General features: G+C 44.8%; 2 long non-coding RNA genes across 2 annotated transcripts in view; one reads left to right on the forward strand and one right to left on the reverse strand.

Annotated features, from left to right (window-relative positions):
* Window positions 1-1,128: 1,128 nt before the first annotated feature.
* Window positions 1,129-18,536, reverse strand: LOC116597309. The gene is made up of 5 exons (XR_004288546.1): window positions 18,407-18,536; window positions 11,913-11,969; window positions 7,809-7,897; window positions 4,527-4,794; window positions 1,129-3,550 (listed from the first exon to the last, which is right to left on the reverse strand). It is a non-coding gene; the product is annotated as an uncharacterized LOC116597309 (long non-coding RNA).
* The window catches only part of LOC116597310, a 32,953-nt gene continuing 16,818 nt past the window's right edge, over window positions 10,669-26,803 (forward strand). Inside the window, exon 1 of the long non-coding RNA XR_004288547.1 lies at window positions 10,669-10,850. This is a non-coding gene — a long non-coding RNA (uncharacterized LOC116597310). The remainder of the gene's footprint in view (window positions 10,851-26,803) is intronic.

The following is a 26,803-nucleotide window of genomic DNA, read 5'->3' on the forward strand; positions in this document are numbered from 1 at the left end:
AGGTAGGTAGAGAGGCTGGCAGAGAGAGAGAGAGAGAGAGAGAGAGGGAAGCAGGCTCCCTGCTGAGCAGAGAGCCTGATGTGGGACTCGATCTCAGGACCCTGAGATCATGACCTGAGCCGAAGGCAGCGGCTTAACCCACTGAGCCACCCAGGCGCCCAAGCACCAGAATTCTTAAGCTTGTTTATTTCTCATTCGGTCAATATTTACTGAGCACCCCATCTCAGGCACATGCTAAAAGTTAGTACGGAGGTAGGGTTCTCTGCAGAGCCCAAGGAAGTCCGTGGGCTGGATGACAGGGTTCAAGGGGAAGGTGGTAAGAGGAGGCCAGAGTGGTTGGCAGGGACCAGTGCCTGGAGCCCCCCCACACGGGGGCCCCCGCAGAGGAATTCGTATTCATCTAAAAGGCAGTGGAAGATTAATGAAGGATTTTAAACAAGAGTTCCGTGATCAGGTGTGACTACTCAAAGATCACCCAAGGTTCGAGTACAAAACATCGAAAAGAAGGTCAAGTAGGGGGCAATACTGTTATTCTGGTGAGACCGAAATTCCAGGTAAAGCAGAAAGAAGTGAATGGAGAGAAGTGAACGGATTCAGAGCCATTTAGGAACTGGAAGGCTGATAAAAGGGAATCGAGGAGCAGAGAATGAAGGCTAGAAAGGATTTAAGGTAACTCCCCCAAGTTTCTGATTTGGGCACAGTGTGGATGATGGTGCCATTCTCTGAGATAGTAACCTCGGGTCCAAACAAACAAACAAAAAGGAAGCAGGTTTAGGGGAAAAGTTGATTTATTCTGCTGTGGCACGTTACATTTATGGAGCCAGAGAAACATCCAGGGAGAGATAGGCATAGGCAAGTGGGTGTCAGGGCGTGGACTTAAAGGAAAGGTTTGCTTTTGGTGCCGTTGGCATGTAGTGGCACCCAGAGCTGGGGAGAGAGAACACTGTCCACAGGGAGTTTAGAGGAAGGAGATCAGACAGTCAAGAGACGATCCCTTGGGGCTAGTGGTATGTAAGGAATGAGTAGAAAGGAAAAGATTGTGAAGACATGAAAGAAGCAGCAGCCAGAGAGACAAAAGAAGAATCAGAGGATTTTAGCTAGAAGGCAAGAGTAGAGACTTTCTTTTTCAAGAAAGCAAGACAACCAAAATATCCTTGAGATTTTAAGACATGTAGGACATTGGGAATTTAGGCCAGAGTAGTTTCAGTGGTGGGGAAGCCCAAGGATAAGGTTTATCCTTATCCCTGGTGAAGAAATATAAATAGCAAATGTAGACAGTTCTTTAAAAAGTTTGGTTATGAACAAGAAGGGTGAAGTTGCTTGAGCCTTGATGGAAAGGTGGCATGGGACGAAGGAAAGGAGGGTGTGTGTGTGTGTGTGTGTGTGTGTGTGTGTGTGTTAAACCTGAACTTCTCTACATGTGGATAGGAAAAGGAACCAATAGAAGGAGAAAGGGTATTTCCTTCAGTGTAAGGGATGCCGAGCGGTTTGTAGACGTGGCGACCAAGTCAGGCGGTTTCATCCTCACATCTCTTATCAACTGAGAAGGAGTGAAGGAGCTGGGGGCTGGAGGAGACTGAGCGAGGTGAGACCGTGCTCGTGAAGAGTGAGGATGCGGAACAGAATTCTGGGAGGCTTTAGAGCCCTGCTGAGATCGGTGCTCATAAACGTGTGGTGACACAGATTTCCTGAATTGTGATGGTCTCTCTGGCAGAGCCCAGGAGCCCAGAGTAGGGCAGCTGGGTTCCTCTAGTGCTGGGCCATTGCCGGAGGATACAGCAGAGGGAAAAGGGAATGAGCATCCTAGAGAAAAAGCGATTAAAATGTTGGACTTTACAATCTGACGCCTCCCTTAATAATAATATCACAATAATTTTTAACTGTTATTATTAGTACATACACAATGCTTCCTATGTCCCCGACAACATTCTATATACTTCATGTAAGTGACTCACAACCATGAGACGTCAGTACGAGTTTGTTCCGCATTGTACCGGCAGAGAAACTAAAGCACAGAAAATTTTATTAACTTGCCCCAGGTCACACAGCTAAAAAATGAAGAGTTAAGACTTGGACTCAAGCAGTCTGGAGGTCGGGTTTATAACTGCTGGTAACGTGTGTGTTGGTAATACGTTCGTAACTGTCTCCGTCCTTTGTCTCAGCGGGTCTTTCTCTGACATCTATGCACAGGCTTTCTTTTCTACTCAAGGGGCAGAAACAGATGAGCCAGACTTGCTACACTGAGGTATGCACACATGCACACAAAGCCCAGAAATCGGAAGAGGAGTTGGGAGGTTATCAACTCCATTTTTTTTTTCCTAAAATATCTAGATCGGACATAAGACTAGGTGCTCCGTCCCAGAAGGACTGGGAAGCACAGTGCTCTGAAAACCAGTGTCTGTGACGATTGCGGCCACACCCCATCCCGACCACCCCTTGGGCAGTGCTGGTGGGTGTCACCTCTACTGGTCCCTTGATGCTGCCCAACAGCAGGCGAGAAAGGATCGCTGTCCCCATGCTTCCCTCCTCCCCTCCCCGAAGGTCCTCCGTCCTCGATGGGCATTTACTCCTTTCTTTACGTTCGGTTCAAGTGCACGTCCTCTGCTGAGCTCCAACTACCTGCTCTTTTCCATCTCGTTGTGAAAGTGTTTTCTGAACTCGATCTTTACTAGATGGAGATAACAAGCTCATGCAGGGGAAGGAAACTAGGAGTGCAGAGTGGACAAAACACGGCCCCTACTTAAAATTTTATCTCTCCGCTGATGGCGACCGTAGCATTTATAGTCACAGAACAGTCCCGCCGAACTGTTCAGACCTAGGACTTAATCTGGACTGGGATTCGCTCCTGAATTGGAAGAATTTTGAGAATGAATGTATTTTCAGTGTCTTTCAAACAATGGATTCTTGCTTGTTCTTCTTTTTTAAGCACACGCAACATAGCATTTTTTTATAAAGTGTGGTTTCTTTGAGGTCTTTAAAAAGACTCCAGCTGTATAGAAATATCTCATTAGTGACAAAGACAAAGCAAGTTTTTTCCCCTTTGTTTGATCTAACAATGGAGGACTCATCAAACCCGGGTGCCTCGCAGGCTCACAATGGATTGTACAAGTCGGGCATTTTGTTACCGTTTTTTTAAACGTTTCCTCCTCCTCGCATTCGTCCAGGTGTTCAGATCTCCTTCCAAAGTCACAAAATACAATATGAGTTGAACATCTGGCTCATAAAAGTCCTTTTGAAGGCAAAGCAGCGTGTCTCTCTAGTCAAAGGAAGATGCCGAAGAAAGTATTCCCGAGGATATCTACCAGATACGGCCTGGAGGCTCGGCTTGCTCACCGAAAACCGGAAAGTAGTTGTCCTTCCTGGATCCTCTGCGGCTTGGGATTGTAATCAGGACGTGTTCATGAGCGAAGCATTCCTCCAGGCAAGAGATGGGGCGCCCATCGTCATGCCCTGAGCGCGCGGTCTGGGGAGGCTCGCCAAGGATGTCCCGCAAGCCAGACGGAGAGAGGATGCTGCTGTTGACACGGGAACCATCGGAAAGTGGTGAGCGCTTAATGATGAAGATAGGAAGCATGAAGGAAAACGGGGAAGCCACTCATATGAAAGAATGATGACAAAAATCTGTGTCTGCTAAATCCTAGATGACCTGTTCAACTTGAGGCTAAGCTACAATCAAAGGTTCTGCTCTTCGCTTGACATTACATGTAGCAGTGGTGGGTTTCTTTTAAAGACTTGTTTTATTTATTTGACGGACAGAGATCACAAGTAGGCAGAGAGGCAGGCAGAGAGAGAGAGGAAGCAGGCTCCCTGCTGAGCAGAGAGCCCAATGTGGGGCTCAAACTCAGGACCCTAAGATCACCTGAGCCAAAGGCAGAGGCTTTAACCTACTGAGCCACCCAGGCCCCCCCAGTCTTGTCTATCTTAATCAACAAATGGGTCTCCTTTGCCTTAGACGAGGCCTTGCTCCTGTAGGGCCCTGAATCATTTGTTGAATTCTTTAAAGGCCAGATGACCTAGACTAAACCATTCTATAAATTACCTACAAAACAATGGTCAAAAACACGTAGTGAAACGTTGTCAATAAGATTTGGCCTCCAAATAAATAGCCTGTTAAATGGTTTTGTTTCCCCTCAGCTTTGTCCATGTTTTAATAGACATACGTCACTTACCTCACGGTCTTCTGTTCCAACAGAACAGAAATAAAATGATCTTTTCCCTTAGGTAAGTCCTTCCAGAAGGATATATTGCCTCCAGAATTATTTGGTAAGTTTCTACCCTGTTGGGTTCAAATTCTGGACACCCAATTTAGCCAGAAAAGAAAAACTATTGTCTCAATAATTAGAAGGGAAAAACAAAAAACAAAAAAACAAAAAACAAACCCAAACCCAGGCCCCTATTGCCCAATAAACCTCCAAGCTGTGTGACAGATATTGAACAAGCACAAAGCCTGAGAGAAATCCAATAGCATCCACCTCGAGAAACAGCTAGTCTCAAGGGAGAACAATTATCGGGTGACCAGTGCTTACCTCACGGGTGTTTGCTGCAGTCAGGTACAAAGGCTCTTCTGAGATTCCCTGACGCATCCCCAGCGCCGGCCCCTGGCCTTTTGCTCGGCCCCCTGAAACTGCCAGAAGCACTAACACCCGTGGAAGCAGGAGACTTCCACAAGCAGGAGACTTCCACAAGCAGGAGACTTCCACAAGTGCGCCCCAGTTTCTTTCTCTTTCTTCCTTCCTGCCCTTCCTCCCTCCTTCCTCTCTGTTTCTTTTGATGGTTCAAGGGTTAAAACTACACCTGAAGCAGAGGAGATCATTTGAGAAGAGTTTAATAAAGAGGCTATGAACAAGAGTAGCAAAAGCACAGGAGTATTTTAGCACTCAGCACCCAGGCTGCCTCCGGGGAACTCACCGCCCCAGGCCTGACGGGGCAAGGTAGGCTTAGTGAGACCAGGGCGGCTACGGAGAGATGGGCTGACAGGAGCTTCGATGGGCTATGGGCTGACAGGAGCTTTGATCTCCCGTCACTTTTCAGTGACCTCACAGGGAGGGAAGAGCCCAATAAATATTTGTTCCTACAGGGTCCTTCCTGTACTTCCTGTTGCCCTAACCCAACTGGAAGCCAAAGGGCTGCAAAACTCATTAACATCCACTATGGGTCAGACTCTGGAGACACAGAGCAGAAGGAGGTCGAGAGAGAACCTAGGAGGGTAAGCAGAACACGTCCAACACAGGACTAGATCCCTGGCTCCCACATTTAATTTCTGGCTTCATGCCATAATTAAGAAGTCTCTGAGCCCAATTTTCCCCTCCTTCAATTAGATTTGAAGGCATCTTTATTCTTCTGTATGCTGACTAGATAGCCTATTGTATTTTAACTTCATAGACTTTGATTGCCTACTTTCCAAACTCCGTGATTATTTCAAAAGTCACAAGCCAAAGTGATCATGTAGAAAACCAGCCTAGTATTTAATATCAGACAGACAATGATGGGTATTCAAATACTCACTGTTGGCATGTTCAATATCTAGGGTTTACTTTAACACACACACACACACACACACACACACACACGCACAGTTTTCTTGGAGCCTACACTAAGAGAGCAAAACCTAAAATCCCTCAGTTCCAAGCCAGACTAAAATGCTAGTTCCCCTAAAGTTAACTACATAGACATCTTTTGTGCTAAAATTCATCCAGGGCGGCTGATACGGCTTATGTGACAGGGGCTTGAATCTGGAATGATACACGGAATTCAAGCTTGGAAACCAGCCAGAGTATTTCACCTGCAAAGTTCTTACACTGGGCACTCTTCCCAGCTCCAACCCCATAGTGTGGGCAGAGAGATCCTGTTCCTGTCCACCCCCCCTGCCCCCACACCCCCACTCCCTCCTGGTTCGGTTTCCCAGGTTAACCATCATCTGATGATATCTAGCCAGAGAAATGTTTTGGTTTTAAACACAGAACTACTTCGAGTCATACATGGGTCATTTTTCCAACACGCAGGCTTATAGGAGTGGATTTTCAATCAGAACTGCATGTCCTTCAGGCTAGCTATTTTGGATACCGTATTTTCCAAGTGGAAAAATAATCATGGTCGAGCAAAGCACATGGCCAGGCGCACACCTGTGGCACTTCACCTCCGGGGCAGCCGTGACTGAAGGCAGATGCCCGACAGCACCTCAAGACAAGTGAGCCCAAACACGCGGAGACCCCGGAGCCCAGACTTTCGATGCTGTCTCTTGATTTGTTCCACTACCTAGACTCAAACCAGAGTTTCTTTTTCTTTTTTTTTTTTTTAATTTTATTTACCTATTTGACACAGAAAGAGATCACAAGTAGGCAGAGGCAGGCAGAGAGAGGGGGAAGAAGGCTCCCTGCTGAGCAGAGAGCCCGATCCCAGGACCCTGGGATCATGACCTGAGCCGAAGGCAGAGGCTTAACCTACTGAGCCACCCAGGCGCCCCTCAAACCAGAGTTTCTTGAAAGTAATTTAGGAACTCACCAGGAAAGAGGAGTCATCAGCTTTTTAATGAAGACATCTGTGTCTGTATCTCTATGTCTCTATCTATGGGTAAGGGTATTATCTATTGCTGGCTCCGGTTACATTATAGTTCAAGTTAAAGGTCCATGTTTGGTCAAGAGTATCTTTATGGTCAGGATTCTAAATGTCTCCCATGCTTATACTTGGTTGGTATTGAATCGTGTATGTTGTGTTGAATATTCCTTGACATCTACTCTTGGTCTGTAAGTCATGCAGCAAACTTTAGTCAAAAGCAATATAATTCCGGGGTGCCCGGGTGGCCCAGTTGTTAAGCGTCTGCCTTCGGCTCAGGTCATGGTCCCAGGGTCCTGGGATCAAGCCCCACATCGGGCTCCCTGCTCAGCGGGGAGCCTGCTTCTCTCTCTTCCATTCCCTGCTTGTGTTCCCTCTCTCCCTGTGTCTCTCTCTGTCAAATAAATAAATAAAATCTTTAAAAAAAAAAAAAAAAGACAATACAATTCTGACCTCCTAGTACACTGGCTGGATTCTCAAGGCACTTTTTTCTTTGTCTATTCATTTGATCTCTTTCTTAAGTAATCAGATAAGAAGAATTTTTAGGTCCTACCATGTGCAGTACAATAGGATAAAAAGAAATGAACCTCAAGGAGGGTGCCTGGCAGGAACCGTCTGGTCCAGAGAACCAGTCAGCCTCGGACATCCCCACCAGAAAGGAGCTGGTGAAGTCAATACCTGACCTCACTACCTTCCCTCTACTTGGCTTGTACCTCATTTTTCTCCACTTATCAACTATTGACAAATTTATTAGCCTCCCTTAACCTTAATTTTTCTTTTTCTTTTCTTTTTTCTTTTTTGCAAATTTGGGGTGGTGATAAAAAAACTATTCCATTGGGTTGCTGTGAATGTTGCTGATTAAATGAAAATGTAAATCCCTTAGGATATCATTTATAAAAATAGTGAAATGAACAATAGCTTCATCCACTATCTCTTTCTTCCCCACTCCACTGGGCCAGGCAAAAGCACTTTGCAAACAAGCTAGGAATCACAGAATTTATACCTTCAAAATGATCCTAGCCGTCATAGCCCCTCCCTTCCGTGTATCATTCCCACTCAAGGCCCTGTTGCATAAACTGCGGGGTTTGAGCCTCATTCAGATGCTAGAGAGCTTTGTGACTTTGAACAAGTAAGTCAACTTCTATTGGACCTCAACGGCTCCACGAAATGAGAACCTTAACACCTGGCTAGACCTCTCTGGGGGTGGGGCGGGGCGGGGGATTGGGGAGGAGGACAGGGGAGCTCGTGGACACCACCTGACGGCTCTGTCGTGCTCCCCCTCTCTGGCCATGCTTCAGCTCTTCTCCACCTGACGGCACCCTCGTTTCTTTGAATGGTTTTTCACCTGAAAATATTAAAGGACAGGGAATATTTTATGATGGAAACTGGTGACAAAAAATGCCTAACAAAAAGCGACAGCGGGCGAGGGTCTTCCAGACGATAGGCAACAAGGAAAAGGTTCTGACGTTGAGTGTAAGCACTCAGGACGATGGGGACATGGTCCCAATATTATAAAGGAAATAGCATATGCCTTCCTGAGAGTGTGGCTGATTTGGGATCCCGCTAAAAAGTTTAAGTGAGAAATAATAATAGAAAATAGGGACTTCTGCAAGTTTTGAAGCCAGAGAAGGAACATAAAAGTGTCTTCCCCTTGGGGCACCTGGGTGGCTCAGTGGGTTAAAGCCTCTGCCTTCCACTCAGGTCATGATCTCAGGGTCCTGGGATCGAGCCCCACATCGAGCCCCGCATCAGGTTCTCTGCTCAGCAGGGAGCCTGCGTCCCACCCCACCACCACCGCCGCCCCCCAACCCCGCCTGCCTCTCTGCCTACTTGTGATCTCTGTCAAATAAATAAATAAAATCTTTAAAAAAAAAAAAAAAGTGTCTTCTCCTTAAAGGAGGAGCACCCAGCCCAAGATTGTGGGAAAGATGGGGGACATGAAAGCTTAGGGTTAGAGATACCAAATGTGTGGGGGGCGGTAATGCACACGTGAGCTGATGGGAGCCTGCACTGGGGTGGGGGTGGGGCGTCATGACATAAGTAGATAAAGAAGATAAATAAGATAAATAAGCAAACGAGACAGTCTGAGGAAACCTCTGACGGGCTGTGAGAACTTCTTGGATGAAGGAGAAAGCAGGAGGAAGTGCGAGAGTCGATTCCGAAATTTCACATCCACACACCTGGGAGAACGTGGGAACTTGGATCAGCGGCGGGCGAGGGAGGAGACAGATTTCTGTGGCGTTCAGAGCAGAGGGGCCGGCCTACGGGTCATGTGGGTGATGGGAATAGATCCACGGGAGGGAAAAACGTGGTGTTCCTCTTCAAGGAAGCGCACACACGTGGGAGCAGATGGCCCAGTCTGGCTCCAGGCTATACTGTCTTGGTTTATTTGGGTTTATTTATCATCTTTGAGTGGCAGTCCTATTTCCATAGCTACACCATTTTACTCATACAGTTTATGAGTCTGTGTGTCATTCTGGTTAGTTACGTATAGCTTGTCCTTAGCAGACTGGAAGCTCTCTGAGAACAGGGATCCTGCCTGACTTTTCTGGATACCCTGCAGGATGTCTAGAAAATGGTTTGCATGCAGAGGTGCTAATCGATATTTAGAATCGATGATGAGCCGGATTGCCTACATGCACTGATGAGATCTTCCTAAAAAACACAAAGCAGGCAAGACAGCCGCCTCTATTTCAGGCATGGAACAATGGGAGATAACACATGACAAGAATATTTAAAAGACTGCTCAAAACAGGAGCCCCTGGCTGGCTCTGTCTGGGGAGCGTGCAACCCTTTATCTCAGGGTTGTGAATCTGAGACCCGTATTGGGTATAGAGATTACTTAAAATGAAATCATAATAAAAAAAAAATAGTTCAAAACCAAAAACCAGATTCTTCTTGGAAAAGAGATGAAACAGTAAGGCAAAGCAACAGGAGGCAAGATCTGGGTGCAGAAGCAGCCAGAGGTAGTGGGGTCAACCGTCATCCTGCAGTGGAGCTAAAAGGGTCCCAGGCCAGGCTGAGATGACCCAGTGTTCCTTTTATGTATTATAGCATAACAAGCCACCCCCAGACTCAGTGGTAGGAAGCAACCATTTTATTTTATTTAAGAGATTTTATTTATTTGTCAGAGAGAGCGAGCACAAGCAGGGGGAACAGCAGGCAGAGGAAAGAGCAGGCTCCCTACTGAGCAGGGAGCCCGATGTGGAACTTGCTCCCAGGACCCCGGGGACCATGACTTGAGCCAAAGGCAGACACTTAATGGACTGAGCCACCCGGGCGCCCCGACAACCATTTTATTAGGCACATGGATTCTCTGGATCAGGAATTCAGAAAGGGCAAAGGGGACAGCCTTCTCTGCTCCGCAGTATCTGAGGCTTCAGCTGGGACCACTCACGCAGTGGTGAGCGATCTGAATGGCTGGTGGTGGGAACAGCTAGGGCTGGAGAGTCCATTTTCAAGATGGCTTCTTGACTCACATGTCTGGAGCCCAAGCTGGCCGACTGAATGACAGACTCAGCGTCAACTGTAAACCTCACTAGAAAGTAAGGCAATGTGGGAAGAAATGAGAAAAGACAGACAGAACAACAAGGGTCAGCAAGAATGTAAGAAAATGAGATCTACCACGAGCAGAAGGAAAAACTTGTCAAATCCCTTGGAATTTAGTAGTATCTACTGCAAATAAATGAAGAGTCATGTCCCTTGTAACCTAGCAGTTCCATTTCTAGGTAAAAGTCTTAGAACTTTCATTTATGTGGGCATCTGCCATATTAATTAGATGTTGTTGCATAACAAAGACCACAATAACTCTATGGCATCCTAGAAGAAACATGTGTTGGCACGCTCACGCTTCTATAGGCAGGCTGGGGATCAGCTGAGGCAGGCGGTTTGGTTCCCAGCAGCTGGGGTGGTTCACATCCATGTGGAGGTCAGCTGATAGGACCGGGACTCAGCCAGGAGGCCCAGCTCTGACCCATTTGACTCCTCCTTCTAGGCCTAGACAGTGGTCTACGCATGTTGTCATGGCAATGGCGGACTCGAGAGTGCTAATCTGACCACACAGGTTCTTTCCAAGTGTTTGGTCACATTTTTCCTACTAACATTCCACTGCACGAAGCAAGTCACATAGCCAAGCAGGAAAGTTAGTGGGAATAATGGCAAAGTCACCTGGCAAAGGACAGGATCGTAGGGATTCTTCACTAAGAACGAGTCTTGAATGCAATCTACCTCATTCACTGCAAAATTGTTTCTAATGGGATGAGGAGAACCTAAATTGTCATCAGAAAAAAAGAGAGTGGGTAAGTAGATTGTGGTGTTTTGGTCCATCCAGCACTGTAGAACAATGAAAATAAACTAGGGCCACCCATATCAACATGTATAAACATCACAAACAAATGGTTGATTGAAAAAAAAAAAAAAACAAGTTGTAGGATGAAACGTGGAGCGTAAAACCCTTTATGGCAGGCTTTTAAACGCTGCAGACTCAGATACATATTTCTTATGTACAGTAAAACTATAAATACATAGTAAAAATATAAATACAGTAAAACTATAAAGCAGGGATAAGAAAGATTGACCTAAGCCTCAAGGTAGTGATTAACCCTGGAGAAAAACAAAGATAAAATGGAATCCTGGAGAGGGGCGCCTGGGTGGATCAGTGGGTTAAGCCTCTGCCTTCAGCTCAGGTCATGATCTCAGGGTCCTGGGCTGGAGCCCCACGTCAGGGTCTCTGCTCAGCAGAGAGCCGCTTCCCCCTCTCTCTCTCTGCCTGCCTCCCTGCCTTCTTGTGATCGCTCTCTCTCTCTCTCTGTCAAATAAATAAATCTTAAAAAAAAAAAAAAATGGAATCCTGGAGAGAGATAAAGTGGGCTCCAGCCATATCTGTGACATTGGTGTTTCCTAAAGAAAAGATACAAAGCAAATACAGTAAAATGTCAACATCTGCTAAATCTGGAATGCTGAAGGAAAGATGCTTCTTATCTTGTTTGGTGCGGAAAGGGTTACAGCCAGCCAATGGAATAGCGGTTTTGGCCCTGGAAAAAAAACCACTGTCTGCTGCAAAGCACCTCAGGATTCTGCCCACTCTTTCTGCTGCCTCCCCTCCCTGTCAACATTTTGAAACTGCTCCAGGTATGAATGCAAAGCAAATGAGGCCAAAAATGATGACCAAGAATGAGCAAACCCCATTCATCTCATTCTGATCCCTTGTGGGCTTCGGTTTTAAATCGCAGACACACAGACCTCCTCTGGTTTTGTGACACGTTTGGCTGCTTCATGAGTCAGCAAATCAAGTGACTAGGACACCGAGTCAAGGTGCCTTTGTGGAGGGGACTGAGCGTGGAAGGGTTCATTTCACTCACCTTTCTTTCCTTTTAAGTTCATTGTTTATCAAAGCACCGCAGAGTCTCTCCCCATCCCTAGGGGAAAGGAAAGGACCATTACGGAAAGAGAATGACACCCAGATTTTGTTAGCAAATATTAGGAAAATTTTAAATCATGGCAAGCAGAAACTACCAGCTGGCCTGGAAGCAGAAAGCCTTGTCGACGTGGGAGCTGGAACGTAAGATGACTCCAAAGCCCTTCACTTTGAACATACGAGTAAAGCAAAAGTCAGAGAAAGAACATTGATTTTTAAGTAATATAAGGTTCAATATATTTTTCCCTGGTAGAGTTCAATTTACTGTCATTTTATTTTCACGGTGATATTTCACTCAAAAGATGTTGGTTTGGGATTGAAATGTACACGCGTATGAAAAAACTTATAAAAATCTCACAAGTATAATGTAGCCTTTCTGGATGGTCGCCGCTGTTACACCACGGCCGGCTGTGTTCGTATGCATTAATGGTAAACAGAGGACATGTCTTCAAAACACGCGCTTAATTGAAGAAAATGGGATTGTTGGATGCAAGGCCACGAAGGTGCCAGCCTGTATATTTTCCAGAAGCACTCAGCCCAAAATGAATATCCTTGCCTGTTTGCGATGTTACAGTCAACATTAATCTGAATGGTTTTTCAATGGAATAATTTTAAGGTCATTAGCTGTGATTTGTGAAGTTGCTCACGGTGGTTATTAATAAAGAAAAATCTCTCGCCCCTCCTCTGACACCCGTCTGGAATTATTTGTTACATAGTTCTTCCAAAGACCCGTTTGAATTTTTCCACTTCTCCCAACTCTCATCCAAGCCACCCCCCTCTCTCCCATGACATTCTGTTCTCCCCGTAGTCCGTCTGGCCTCCTCTTTCTGTCTGTTCTCCATACAACAGCAAGAGGGATCTTTCTCAAGTATGAAACTGGTCGCACAATTTCCGCTTGGAAAAAATGTTTCCGGCACTTGCTTCCTATTGCCTTTAAAATCCATAATATGGCCTGGAAGATCCCACCTCTCGCTTAGGACTGCAGACTCCCCTCATGCAACTCCCTGCTTCCTCTAGGGATTCCCGCCACGGGGTGGTTTTCATTTCAATCCAAGTTATAGGACAGTTATAGAAGAAAGTGAAAAAAATCCTGTGATGTTCGTAATGCCCCCATCTGAAGAAATGTCACACGCCCCTCTTCCCACAGCCTCCATCTCCTCGAAGGCAACCACATAATTATTTCAGCTGACTCTTGGAATTTTGTGCTCACATTTCTAAATAGCATGGTTTTAAGGCTACTTTTATTTTTGTTTTTATTTATTTATTTATTTTTAAGAAACCTCAAAGCCCAACATGGGCCTTGAGCTCATGATCCCAAGAGCCACATGCTCTACTGACTGAGCCAACCAGGTACCCCCTTTTTTGGTCTTTATTCACTTCATTATTTACTTTAACTTTTTTTAAAAATAAAGCTCTAAGTAATCTCTCCACCCACAATGGGGCTCGAACTCATGACTCTGAGATCAAGAGTTGCACACTCTACTGACCAGGCCACCCAGGTGCCTCCTATTTTTGTTTTAAGTCTACTCTGAGTTCTTACTGTGCAAGGTAAGAACTTATTCTTTAATCCCGTTCTCCAGTTCTGCCCCCAACACCATCCTTCCCGTTCCCAATATAGTTACCTGATAATTATGGTTAGACATACCCTGTATTTACATTATTTGGGCTATATAAACATTTTTACAGCTCAGCTATGTGTGTCAAAGGTTCCTCTTCCTTCCTGAATAACTTACTTTCCCTGGAGTTATGAATTTTTTTTTTCCATTGGTTTGATTTTCTTATCACTAAGTCAACCCTACACCCACCTTAGGTGAATAAACATTTTCTCCATACTCTCAATTAAGTACATGTCAGTGTTTACTAAGGTATTTCCCTTGCCCAGACTTCCACATCTGATGACCAACTGTCATACTGGGTTCCCCTTCTATTCCCATTTTAGTGTAATTTCAGGAAAAAGCAAAGTAAGGGCATGTGCCCCATTTGCCATCTTGAGCCACACTTCTGGCTTCCTTTCAGATCCTTATTCAGAGGCCCAAGGGCCTTTGCACATGCTGTTCTCTCTTCCTCAAATCTCTTCCCTGCTCTTTGCCTAATCTCTTCTTGTCCCTTAGATCTGAGCTTAAAAATCACTTCTTCAGCAGCATTCCCTGATTTTCCCCAACCAGCCATCCTCATTATACTTTTTCTTAATATCCTGTACTTCTCCTTCATAGCACTTATCACAAGTGTTAGTGCAGTGTGATAGCAATGGAAATATTAATTTTTTTCCCTCCACAACTTATACATGACCTTTTCCCTAATCAGACCATCCATTTATTCAAGGAAAGTGGGATTTGTATAGAGGGAGTGACAAGAGCAGGAAACATTTCATGCTCAGTTTTTCAACTTCCAATAGAAGCTTATAAGAATTAAAAGGGCAAGTCATGGGGATGCGCGTGGAGAGCAGAGCTGATGCTGTAGCTTGGGGACCGGGTAAGGAGGAAAAGTGGGGTTGGCATCGGGACCCTGGCCAAGCATCATCCTTGGCCAGGACCGGGGAGTCCTGGGAGGGAGCAGAGACATACAGTCCTGGGTGTACTTCACATATTTGGCAATCTGTTGCTAATATTCACTAGTACATAAGCCAATATATAGATGAAAAATGTAAAAGATCCCCTTTTATTGTCAAAATTATCGAGGGTCTGAAACTGCTTTCAGTGAATAGAAATTACAGTACAAGTCAGTCACTAACTCATTCTACCAACTGCCAAAACATTTGTTGGGTTGTGACAGTTGGTGTGCCCGTGTGTTTGATGCAGCTGTCACTGTCTGAGGAAGATTCTCCAGGCACCCCAGGCCACCTCCCCTGGGCCTCCCTCTGATTTCAGTTGCAGCTGAGGTAGTTGGCTTCCATGCACACCATCAGCAGCCCAACGCAAGTGTCTGCTAATCTCTTCGCTTTTCTGCCTGGAAGTACCCAACAGCAAACACCCCGGGGGCCAACCTCGCACAATGGTAACCAGACATCAACGGGAAACAGTGCCCTCAGACTCCCCTCCTTTGGGAAGACAATTTTGAGGCACGTTCTACATGGTTTCTCCAAGGGTCCCTAGAGGGATCTGGCATCAGTTGCCCACAGTGGAAACCAGCCCCATCACGCGTGGAAACCAGCCCCATCACGTGTGGAAACCAGCCCCATCACGTGTGGAAACCAGCCCCATCACGCGTCAGCTGCTGACATCCCTTCCTTCCCCATCTCCTTCCCGCTCCCATCCTCTCGCCTTCTGGGGTCGACTTCCAAATGTACGCCCTGTACCCAGTGCAGTATCCTTGTCTCAGGCTCTGTTTTGGAGAGAAACCCACGCTCACATGCTCTCTGAATTATTTCCTGGAATGAGTCACGGCTCAAGATTGGGTGTTGCAGGAAACCTTTCAATGACTTCCCTCTTGCAGTGATAATCATTAGGAGAGTGGAGACCCTGTGAGGACCTGAGTGGTGGTTCACGCAGAGGCCCTCTCTCAGCTCAGCTGTGGAAGGAAGACCTTAAGAACTGGGGTGATGGATGTGTTCCTGAACTGGCGGGAGGAAACCTTCACAATGTGTATGTATATGTTTATCAAATCACAGTGATGTACACTTCACATACCTTACCATTTTGCATGTCAATTATACCTCAGTAAAGCTGAATTTTAAAAAAAGGAGGAAGGCTTTAGGAACTGGAGGCAACTTTCCAACACCTGAAATAAATAATCTAAAATCCAAAGCAAGTTCCAATAACCTGCACTCAAAGTCAGAAAAACAGCCTCAGTACTCTGGTACATGGGGTTTCTGCGATAAACCATGTTCTGGTCTGCATGAATAAATAAAATTTATTCAATTTTACTTCATACTGTCATTACTCTTATATTATTTTGCAACTGACATGAAAATAATCCCGTAGTTTAGGAGTCAGCGCAGTCATACTAGTGGACCTGAGGGTGATGGGTCCTGCCCGCAGACTTTTATCTCCATTCCAGGATAGGCCTCCACGGGTCTCTGGATAAAGCAGCAGAAGCAAGAAGGGTCAGTCAGTGAAAGACTATTATCATATGATCTCGTTGATGTGCGGAATTTAAGAAACAAAACAGAGGATCATAAGGGAAGAGAAGAAAAAATAAAACAAGATGAAACCAGAGAGAGACAAACCATAAGAAACTCTTTTTTTTTCACTTTTTAAAAATTAATTTTATTAATTAACATATAATGTATTATTTGCCCCAGGGTACAGGTCTGTGAATCGTCAGGTTTACACACTTCACAGCACTCACCATAGCACATACCCTCCCCAATGTCCATAACCCAACCACCCTCTCCATACCTACCTCCCCCAGGCCGCCCTCAGTTTGTTTTGTGAGATTAAGAGTCTCTGATGGTTTGTCTCCCTCCCAATCCCATCTTGTTTCATTTTTTCCTTCCCTACTCCCCAAGCCCCCCACTTTGCTTCTCAAATTCCTCATATCAGGGAGATCATATGATAATTGTCTTTCTCTGATTGGCTTATTTCGCTCAGCATACTACCCTCTAGTTCCATCCACGTCATTGCAAATGGCAAAATTTCATTTCTTTTGATGGCTGCATAGTATTCCATTCTCTCTATATATATCCATAAGAGGCTCTTAATTAGAGGACACAAATGCAGGGTTGCTGGAGGGGAGGGGAGTGGGGAATGGGGTAAGTGGGTGATGGGCATTAAGGAGGCATTAATGTAACGAACACTGGGTGTTGTACGCAGCTGACAAACCGCTAAACTCTACCTCTGAAACTAATACTACACTATAAGTTAATTAACTAAACTTAATTAAAAAAAAAAAAAAACAGAATACCACCTCTCCATTCCTAAGACTGTTAAGCTCCATCCAAATGTGGACATGTGGAATTCACCTACCTCACCCTTTTCAATGCCTCTTCAAAAATAGAAGTCCAGGCTTTGTTTCAGTTTTTGCTGCTATGTAAAAAAAAAATCCCAAAACCCATGAGTTAAAACAAAAATTTATTATGATTTTTTTTTAAGATTTTATTTATTTATTTGAGAGAGAGACAGTGAGAGAGAACATGAGCGAGGAGAAGGTCAGAGGGAGAAGCAGACTCCCCATGGAGCTGGGAGTCCGATGTGGGACTCGATCCCGGGACTCCAGGATCATGACCTGAGCCGAAGGCAGTCACCCAACCAACTGAGCCACCCAGGCGCCCGAAAAATTTATTATGATTTCAAATGGCTCTGAGGATTGACTGGTCTCAACTGGCTAGTTTTCAATTGTGGTCCCTCATGGGGTTACAGTAGAATGTCAGCTGGGGCTAGTCGTCCAAAAGCTTGACTGGTGGGACATCCAAGATGGCTTCTTTACCACATGTCTGTTTCCTAGCCGGGGATGTTCGGAAGAACTGGAGGCTGTCCAGGCATTTTTCTTCCCATGGGGCCTCCCCATGTACTAGGTCAAGCTTTCCTGCAGCATGGTGGACTGAGGTCAATGTCTGGTTTGTCTTACAGAGAGCCTTCCATGAGACCAGGAGAAAGACTTCTTCTAGAAGTCTAAAAGCCACACCATGTAATTTCTGCCATATCCTCTTGCTCACTAGCAGCTTATAGGTTAGCCAGATTTAAGGTGAGAGGATGACCAAAAGAATCTGGATCCTGGGAGACCCAGTTCATTGCGAGCCATCTTTTAGAGACTTCCTACCACAGGTCTAGATATTAGAGGGTGAGAAAGGAACTTGGGTAAGACCAGACAATGGCCAAGCCCACCCACCTTGCTTAAATATCTATTTATTTGTGTGATCGTGTGTTTGATGGATTCTATCAAGACCAGGGTTTGGCAAACATTTTCTGCAAAGGGCCATGGAGTAAAAACGTTAGGTTTTGGGAGCCATGCATCTCTGTCACACTTATTCAGCTCTGCCCTTCTGTGTAAAAGCAACTGAAAACAATAAATAAATGGGCAAGTGGGGCTATGCAAAATAATACTTTATTTACGAACACTAAAATTTGAATTTCTTATGATTTTCCCATACTGTAAAGTACTGCACTTCTTTTGATAATAGTTTTCAATTATTTACAAATGTAAAAGCCATTCTTAGCTGGTAGGCAGAACAGAAACAGGCGGCTGGCCAGGTTTGGCCCAGGGGCTATAATTTGCCAACCCCTGGTCTAGACTGAGGCAGGGACTGTGTCTGCCTTATCCACCCTTATAAGCCCTGTATTTAGTACATCCCAGCAGTGCTCGGTAAATATTTATTGAATGAATAGTTGATTTATACACAAATTATAACACCCTGAAATAAGAATTTCTCTGAGAAGTCTTTAGTGTTCACTCTCTACATCAATCTCCTCCACTTAAAACCAGGGTCAAAAATTACATTTGCAGCTTTATTGACATTTTGCTGGAAATATAGCAGTATCAGTACACCCAAGTCTCACTTACCCATGCTAAATGTGCCCGGAGTACCTTGAATAATCTGAGATTTCAATACTGCAGAGTGATGGAGGTTTACTGCCTTCTCAGCTTCTGAGAGAGAGGCAAGCGCAGGCCGTGAATCGGTCTCATAACTCGAGCCACACATCACTATGTAAATGCTGACATTATGACAGGTCTTGGAATTGTCCAAAGTTGTCATGGAGACTCCTGCTCACGACCCTTCATTTTCCAGCCATCCTGCTGGACATCCCTGCCACTGAGGCCCTAACCAGGGGACCTGCTGCCAAACCCACGGTCTCTTCCCTTTCCGCATTCCATCCTGCGGCTCCTCCTTCCTGGTCGCTGCCTGACTTCCTTGTTTCCATTAAGGGCACAATCAGTCCCCAGTCCCTGAGGCTCAAAACTTTGGAATTTCCTTTTTCCTCTGCCTCTCCTCCATTATCCCATCTTCTCATTGCTACAGGTCCAATGGAGATCCTAATCATTCTGGTCTAGACTCTAGACCAATATAATCTCCAAAGCACCCCCTCCCCGCACTTCCCACCCTCCCCACTCACCACACGCGCACCTTTTGCTTCTTCTACCTCCAACACAATCGATAGATGCAAAACTAGGAGTAACCCTCAACCCCAAGGGTTATTAAGTAACCTTTAATAGTTACTGCCTTTCTTCTTAATCATTTGAGTAGCCAGCTTCTTCTTTTTTTTTTTCAAGATTTTATTTATTTGACAGACGGAGATCACAAGTAGGCAGAGAGGTAGGCAGAGACAGAGGGAGGAAGCAGGCTCCCTGCTGAGCAGAGAGCCCCAATGCGGGGCTCAATCCCAGGATCCTGAGATCATGACCTGAGCTGAAGTCAGAGGCTTTAACCCACTGAGCTACCCAGGCACCCCAAATAACAAGTTTCTTAAAGTATAAATCTCATCACGTCACTTGCTTGCCCCCAAACCTTTGATGGTTGTCCACTGCCAACCAAAGTGAACAACCTCCCTGGCCTAACATTCAAGCACTTCTAACCAAACGTTCTAGCCTCACCCATCATAGAGTGTCTACCTTTTCAGCAAAGCAGGAGTGGGACAGACTGCCTGTCTCCCAATACTTATTCTTTCCTTTTTCCTTAGAAATATCACACTTGGCTTTTATTCAGGCATGGGGCCACTGCATTTTCCAGCCTGCCTTGCAGTTAGGCATGTCTACTAGACAAAGTTCTGTCAAACAGGATGTGAGAAGAAATGTCGTGTGCATCTTGTGAGAAGCATCCCTAAATGGTAGAGGGCATGCCATTTTCCTATTTCTTCCATCCAGTTAGGCAGAATGTGGGTGTGATGCCTGGACCTGGGCAGCCATCTTGGGCTGCAAACTGGAAGCCACAGATGAAGGGTGGCCACATAACATGATGGAAAGAGCCTGGGTCTTTGATGCTCACAGTCATCCTACTAACCCTGAACTCTCAACTCCTTTGTAAGAGAGAAAAAGAAACTTCTAACTTGCTTAAGCCACGGAGGTGTTGTCTGTTCTTTTGTTTTATCGCTTGCAGGCAAACCAATCACAGGAATGTCAGGGGCTCCTCCTCATTTTCTCAGAATTTGTTGTTCTTGTCTCCAGGTCTCTCTGTTGTTCCCTCTGGCCATTGTACCCACCCCTTTTTATCCCCGTTCCCTTCTGCTATGCATATCTCTACATTTACAATCAACCCATTGTCAAGGCCCACCTCCGGTGTCTTCTCTGTGAAACCTTTCCTAATTCTTCAGTCATTAGAGTCTCCCACTCCATAGATGCCTCCAGAACTTTTAATTCCCTTATGCAATGCCATTCTTCCTAGGGGTCATCTATAAACTAATCTTACCCCATGACCCGCCTTTTCTATGTGAGTGTGGACAGCCACCTCTGATAAGTTGGTATTTGTTGAGACACAATTCCGGGATTGCTAGAGCTCACAGTGACTCTCCTTTCTTTGGGAACTCCCACTCCCCACACCCACTCCCATGACCTCTGTCAACATGCTTCACTCTATGCCTGTCCAGAGCCCTGGTTGACTGGACATGTGATGGACACCTTTCTCTTAGCTGACCCAGTCAGATTCTCCCTTCTGACAAATGGAAGTAGAATTCGGGGGGAGGGGGACACATAATCTTGAGAGCTGTGGGCAGCCATGTTCTACCACAGGAGCTGAGGAAGTGGTTAGGGTCGGTCTGCAGTATGAGGAGAGGTGGACAAGACATGGAGAAAGGTTCTGATGACTTTCCACCTTCTTGGAATTTTATTTAATTGAAATTGTTGAAAGGTGACAGATTAGTTAGTGGCCAAATAAGGGAACACATCAGTGCTACCAATTCGGTGGAACAACCACATGGGTTAAAAATTTCACAGACTTCTTTTTCTTTCTCCCTAGGCCCAAATTGTGCCTTCCTTTGGCTTTTTGTGACATTTGTTATCTGTGGCACTCACATGACATTTATCAATTATTTACTGCCTTATTTGGTTAGTCTCCATGTACAAATCTAGCTCATAAATTACAGAGGGGCACAGCTCTCTTACTTATCCTCCTGCTCCCCAAAGCTCAATGAATCCATTGGTGTGTTAGCTTTTCTCTATTTGCATTGGGAATAAACCAAGCGATCACAGGCCAGTGTTTGTTACCCAAATTAGATTAATACCAATATTGAATTTATTCATAATTTAATTTGGTAGGAAACGAAGTCCACAGATGGAAAGAAAGAGAGAGAAAGAGAGAGAAGGCTTTATTTTCTGTACTACCTAAAAATCCTGACCCGAAAGAGAAGGAAAAACCAGAAGTGAGAAGGTTGAGGAAAAATAAGTTTCAGTAAGTGAATCACTTCAGGCTCTAACGTGAAATTCACTCTCGAGCGTGCTGTGCAATGGAACACGTATTCTTCTGTTTTTCTGAGTTCAGCGGACAGCTGGAAACCCACACAGGATGCCAAACTATGTGACCTACATTTGCAGCTAGACGGCATTTGCTAAAATGAAATCTAAGGTTTAGAATCTTTTAGTTTAAATTTCCTTGGGAGTATTATGTGTACTGGGTAATGGGGTAACAGACGCTTTACTCTGTTTTCTTCCAGGTATTTAAAACCACGTTAATCTATCTCTCCACTCATTGAAAAACAAAGCAAAAAGCCCCAAAAAACCAAAACCAAAACCAAAAACAAAAACACCTCCCTTTTTGAAGGATTTTTGTCAGGTATGAAATATGAATTTATTGAAAGCTTAACCACACGTCTGCATCTTTGGAATGAAGGCAAAATCCTAAAATGAATGGAACCTCTTGCATTTTGGCTTACACTTGCTTTTTGTTAGCGTGGGTGAAATAAATAAGGCTAAATAATTAATATTGCAGTCAGATTCATTTTCTCTTCAGGCAAATGGTCTGTGAGTACATTTTCAGAAGCCAAAAGCAAATGTTTTAAGGGGAACTCCACATTTCCACAGGATTCCCTGAATAGGCTGACTCACATTTAGCAGCTGACTCCTTAAAGAGGGCACAGAGTTCATTTTGATGATTGTGGTAACCGTGGAGGTGGGCGGGAAACTCTTTTCTGAGGCCTAATCAGGGAGGGACTTCCCTTAAAAATCAAGATCTGTTCTGCCTCTCAATCCCCAAACCGAGCAAGGGCAGCCTCAACCTGAAGTGACCACGTTCCCTCGAAGCCTGTAGAGGCAACTCACTGAGAGCCTTTTATTTTCCTGCATGTCCAGGAGAACTTAACAAGCTCTTCCCACATTTCCATGGCTTTCATTTCTGTCTGGAATGTTTTTTCTATTCTTCTTTATTATTTCTTCCCCGCTCCCCCCATTCATCCAACTAACATGCTAAGATCTGTCTCAAAGGTCATTTCTTCAGGAAGTCTTCACCAACCCACCAAAATGAATCATTTTCTTCAGTGTCACCCACAGTTCTATTCTCATATCTACAACTCTTACAAATCACCTTAGTAAATGTTCTGTCCCCTTTCCCCAGGGGGCTGCCGCTCCCCCAGTGTATGAACTCCCTTTGTGATGTGGCCCTGGTTTACTCCTGTTTGCATCTCAGTGCCCAGACTAGACAGAGTTTAACAGAGCTGCAGAATAAAAGTTCGTTGCTTTACCACATCAATTATGCACTCTCCCTCCTCTATCTTCCCTGGCTTTTTCTTCTATGTCTGTAAACGTGCTCAAGTGTCTTGTTGGGTTTTTTTTAAAACTATCCATGGTAAGAATGAGATCTTGGGATTTGCAACAACATGGTTGGACCTCGAGAGCATCATGCTAAGTGAAATAAGTCAATCAGAGAAAGACAAACACCATATGATTTCACTCATGTGGAATCTAAGAAACAACAACAACAAAAGAGATAAACAAAGAAAAAAAGAGACAAAAAGAAAAAAGAAAAAAAACCCAGACAAATAAATGCAGAGAACAAATGAGCAGTTTCCAGAGGTTGGGTGGATGGGGGAGGAATGAGATAGATAAAGCAGATTAAGAATACACTCATCTTTTTTTTTTAACTTTAAAATTTTTTTTATAAACATATGATGTATTATTAGCCCCAGGGGTACAGGTCTGTGAATCGCCAGGTTTACACACTTCACAGCACTCACCATAGTACATACCCTCCCCAACGTCTATAACCCCACCACCCTCTCCCTATCCCCTTCCCCCAGCCACCCTCAATTTGTTTTGTGACATTAAGAGTCTCTTATGGTTTGTCTCCCTCCTGATCCAATCGTGTTTCGTCTATTCTTTTCCTACCCCCGCAAACTCCCCATGTTGCATCTCCACTTCCTCATATCAGGGAGATCATATGATAGCTGTCTTTCTCTGATTGGCTTATTTCTCTACGCATAATACCCTCTAGTTCCATCCACATCGTCGCAAATGGCAAGATTTCATTTCTTTTGATGGCTGCATAGTATTCCATTGTGTATATATATCACTTCTTCTTTATCCATTCATCTGTTGATGGACATCTAGGTTCTTTCCATAGTTTGGCTATTGTGGACATTGCTGCTATAAACATTCGGGTGCACGTGCCCCTTTGGATCACTATGTTTGTATCTTTAAGGTAAATACCCAGTAGTGCAATTGCTGGGTCAGAAGGTAGCTCTATTTTCAACTTTTTGAGGAACCTCCATGCTGTTTTCCAGAGTGGTTGCACCAGCTTGCATTCCAGTGTAGGAGGGTTCCCCTTTCTTCACATCGTCACCAGCATCTGTCATTTCCTGACTTGTTAATTTTATCCAAGGAATACACTCATCTTTATCGCCATCGACCCACAAGGACGACAAGAACCCCCAGTTCAGATGTATCTTCTCTCTCTTTATTTCCGCAAGTCTACACACTTATATACGTTTACATGACCAATCAGCGAGCAGGGTACAGGAGGGAGCGAATCAGGCTGTGCACCTAAACGATCAATTTCGCTAGCAACCAATGCTGTTTACTTCCTCTTTGGGCGTTCCGCTTAGTCTCACTAGGAAATCCTAACCTGGCAACTAGCCAGGCGCCATCTTTTAATGGTGGAAGCTGCTCTGGCCAGGGGCCTGCCTCCGACATCTCCCCCTTTTTTCTTTTATGGCAGGGATTGGGCCTGTCTTAGGTTGTCAGTGGTGGGGAATATCCTTACCCGTCATCAGATGGCAGATATCAATGATCTGCGTCCTGTCTTAGGTTGATATATTTCCCCCACCAATCTTACCCGTCGTTGACTACCGATCCAGCATACTTAGTCACACTTGGGGGGATGTTCCAGCCTCGATGTCTAACAAGGCCTGCACCATGGCTTGCTGTTGCCTAGGTTGCTGTCGCCTCCAAATTTGCAGTTTCCTTACTAGTAGAATCAAGCCCACTACGAGGATTGTCATCAGACCAATTACGCTAGCCCATTGTTTCGTAAAGGTTAACACATCTTGCAATGTTTTGATTATCTCTGGGAGGGTTGCAAGCTCAACTCTGGTGTTATTTATCCTTGTTATGCCTAGTAGCAGGTGCTGAGTATAGTTTGGGAATTCTGCGGACTAATTCCCCTGCAAGTATTGGGAGAGCTGTCGGGAGACATTCTGTAAGTCACTCATACTAGTATAGGCTATAGGAGTTACACAAATTGCCGGGAAGGGTGCTATACATCCCAGTCCCAATAGGGCCCCCAATATGTCCACTTGTTCTTGAACCAAATCCACTCTCCGGTTGACTATCAGGATTCCTGCTTGCAGATGTGCATTGATCTGAGTCTGCGTTTGAAGGGCAGTCGCCGTTCCTTCTGCAAGGGTGTTCACAGCTTCCGCAGTGGGTATAGTTGCAGCAAGTGAGACTGCTGCTGCCGTGGCAGCTGCTGTAGATATAGCCAATGCTATCACACCAGCGGCTGTGATACCCAAATCTCTCTTCTTTCTGGATAGCACCACCGGTAACTTGTCCTCTGGAATGGAAACTGGGATAGGAACATGGGTAGGGATACGCATAATCACAGCCAGCTTGAAGGCCGTGACATTCCAGCACTGGGAAAGATAGCAATTCTTAGTGCAATTCAACGTATCATTCAGCTCGCTAGCATTTGTTACGAGGAAAAGGAATGGTGGCGAGACACATATGGGAGTGGGCTGATAAGTAATATTATTGGGACAAGACACATTGACTGTTGTCTCAAAGGTACTAGAGTCATTTTGTTTATAAGAACAGTTGAGGAATTTGCCACCATTTAACATGGACACTGCTGAGATATCAGTACATGTTCCTAGCAAGTTACAGACCTGCCATGCATCAAAGGGAGAGGAGGGATTGCTTTGCTTAGGATTTTGAAAGGAATAATTGTACCCTGTAAAGGTATTATTTTTATAAGTAGGAAAGCGTGGAGTGAATGTAAAGCTATGCATTTCATTGATGTAAACTGAGCACAAAGTACTCTGACATCCAGACCACTCCAGTGGCCATACCTGTTATTGGTGCACCTGGGCAACTTAAAGGTTGATATGGCCCCGAGGCATTAATAGGTTTCACAGGGGCCAAACCCTGGATCACAGGTCATCCCATTGAGGTATGTTTAGCAAGCCTTCATCTAGGAACCATGGAGCTGCCTTTTCCACTGTATTCAAAAAGGCCCGAGCAGTTTTTGCTTTTAGTGGAGTTCCATTGGCTTTCAGCAGGTCTTTTAAAGACCCTTCCAACCACACTTTAGATACTTCAGATCCCATTATGAACACACAGACAACAGACACAGATGTTAAAGACACTAACTAGCACATTAACTTTTTACACGCATATACTTCAGTTGACCTTTACTCCCCGCTTTACCGCGGAATTCCCACTTTTGAACGTGGCTAATGTCCCCGCTTACCTGCGGACCTTTACTTCCCGCTTTACTGCGGATTACCTTGCAAGATTCCTTTATTTAGTTCCCGGGTTTTGGCACCATTTATTGCCCTCGACCTGCAAGGACGACAAGAAGACCCAGCTCAGATATACCTTCTCTCTCTTTATTTCCGCAAGTCTACACACTTATATATGCTTACATGACCAATCAGCGAGCAGGGTACAGGAGGGAGCGAATCAGGCTGTGCACCTAAACGAACAACTTCGCTAGCAACCAATGCTGTTTACCTCCTCTTTGGGTGTTCCGCTTAGTCTCAAGAGGCAATCCTAACCTGGCAACTAGCCAGGTGCCATCTTTTAATGGCGGAGGCCACCCTGGCCAGGGGCCTGCCTCCGACAGTCTTGATGAGCACTGAGTAATGTGTAGAACTGTTCTTTTATTATACATACACATGAAGCTAATATACTACTCTATGCTAATTATACTTTAATAAAAAAAAAATACCCACAATAAATGATTTTAACTCTTTGAATTAATAAGGATCCATGGGTCCACAGTAACATGAATGAATCATTAAATGAATGAAGAAGAGAAAGCTCTTCTTTATACTGTGAAGCCAATTAATAAATGTAGAAGGAATAATGAATTTAGAAAATTACCATTTTGCAACCCCATATAATAATAATTGATTCAGCAGGAATCATCAACAGATGCTATAGCTAGGGGTGAAAATTTGAAGAAAAACGGGCCATTTACATAGTTCCAAACTATATACCATAAGATTCTTATTAATTATAAAGAGAAAAACAGAAAGTTTACAGTGAAGAAATCTAGCAAATATCATCACCTTGACCAAACAATTAAAGTGACCAGTGCGGGGCAAATCAGCACTGTGTGCCTCCTGATATGATGCACTGAGAAAGACACAACGTCACGTCCAAAGTATTCCTGCCTTCCATAAATGAACTGGCAGAATGTAATCAGGAGGAACATTGGACTAACCCAACTCAAGCAACATCCTACAAAACAACTGATCTATTCTCTTCAAAAATGCCAGACCACTACAAAGTGTAAAGAAAGATTGATGAACTATT

Source organism: Mustela erminea, chromosome 8 (genome assembly GCF_009829155.1).
Source record: "Mustela erminea isolate mMusErm1 chromosome 8, mMusErm1.Pri, whole genome shotgun sequence".
In the NCBI taxonomy this organism is placed as follows: domain Eukaryota; kingdom Metazoa; phylum Chordata; class Mammalia; order Carnivora; family Mustelidae; genus Mustela; species Mustela erminea.